Source organism: Anarrhichthys ocellatus, unplaced genomic scaffold (genome assembly GCF_004355925.1).
Source record: "Anarrhichthys ocellatus isolate YVR2014 unplaced genomic scaffold, GSC_Weel_1.0 scaffold149, whole genome shotgun sequence".
Classification (NCBI taxonomy): domain Eukaryota; kingdom Metazoa; phylum Chordata; class Actinopteri; order Perciformes; family Anarhichadidae; genus Anarrhichthys; species Anarrhichthys ocellatus.
In genome coordinates, this window is record NW_022280179.1 from 288,837 (window position 1) to 290,498 (window position 1,662).

Below are 1,662 nucleotides of genomic sequence, written 5' to 3' on the forward strand. Positions count from 1 at the left end.
GTCAGTCGGTAAAGATGATGTCATACTCCTGTGAACCAATCAGAACTTGGCTCAATGTAAACGTGATGACAGTCAAACGTTAAAGTTAGTTCTGATGAAGCAGATTAAAGCTCTGAAAACATTTATTCAGATCGACGGATTCTATAAAACTCTTCTTCCTTCAGATGAAAATAAAGAAATCTCTTTCGTGAGAACTGTTTATTTTACTGAACTTTCTCTGAGGTTTGCTCGTAACATATATATACTAAAATATAATACATGAAGAAATAATTAAGGTTTAAAACCAAGTTTTCAGGCGTCGCTTTGAACCGAGTTTAAAAGCCTCCTGAGTGGAAACATTACAAACTGACGTGGGATCTGCTCTATCGTCACTAAATCCACTCCCGAGAACTTCTGAGGCGAGAAATGAACTTTTTAAAGTCAAGGACATGGTCTGAACACAGTCGCTGAATCTCTTCCATAATCTTGTATTCATATCTGCAGTTCACCTTTGAGCCACACGAGGGAGCTGAATGTTGGTATTTAACATGCATGCGTTTATAATAACTTATTCAAACATATCTGCTGAATGGTTCACCTGTTCCAGGTAAAATAAAGTGATGTGTGACTGGCAGTGAAACTGGTCCGCAGTGTTTATTTACACACAAATGATGATTTATAGTTCAGGTCTGTTAACGGGGTCGTGATGGTTTCTCCTTATTCTTAAAAGTAGGTTCCCTGAAACTAAAACCTGGGAAACGGTGTGTAAAGAGGCTGTGAGTAAAACTAATTTGAATTATTGATCGTCTTGATTAGTGTTTTAATGCAGCGGTCCCCAACCACCGGGCCGCACAGAAAGAATACATATATTATTTCGGTTTTGATGATTATCAGAGTCTGAAAGAAGGATTCTCTCCCAATTTCATCCGCCTGTGCCTCTTGACATGTCAAGACGCTTGTCTCGGTCACGCGATACGTTACCTCAAAAATTAAGCCGCAAACGAGCGAAAATGAGTAAAACACTTTTGGAGAGCTTCTTTGCAAAGAGGGAAAGGGCACTAAGGAGACAGAAGAGCTACAACTAAAAGAAAATGAAATCTTCATATAACAGACTATCAGGAGTCTGATTAAATATCAGGAGTAATTCTTACGCCAAACCCGCTCTGCAGAATATGTGGCGACAGAGGAAGATCAGCTGCTGGAGATTGTAAATGACGGTGGCCTTAAAAGTATGTTTGAGACAACAACTCTGCTGGTGTTTGGATTAAAATCAAGGCTGAATATCCTGAGATCACCACTAAAGCACTGAAAACCCTGCTTCCATTTCACGCATCCTCTTTGTGAAGCGGGATGTTCTGCAGTGACAGCAATCAAAACTAAATCCCGGACTAGACTGGACACGAGGAACACACTTTGGGTGTCATTGTCTCCCATTACCCCCAGATGGGACCGTCTCGTTGCAGAGAAACAAGCTCAGGGCTCCCACTGATTCAGCCTTATTGTGAGTTGTATTTTATATTTGTTTTCATGCCGGTCGTATCATTTTATTTCGTCGTGTTTATCCGCCACACCTTGAAGGCCGGTCCGTGAAAATATTGTTTTACATGAAACCGGTCCGTGGCGCAAAAAAGGTTGGAGACCACTGGTCTGCTTGACTCTAAATGGACCCTAAAGCATCCCCTG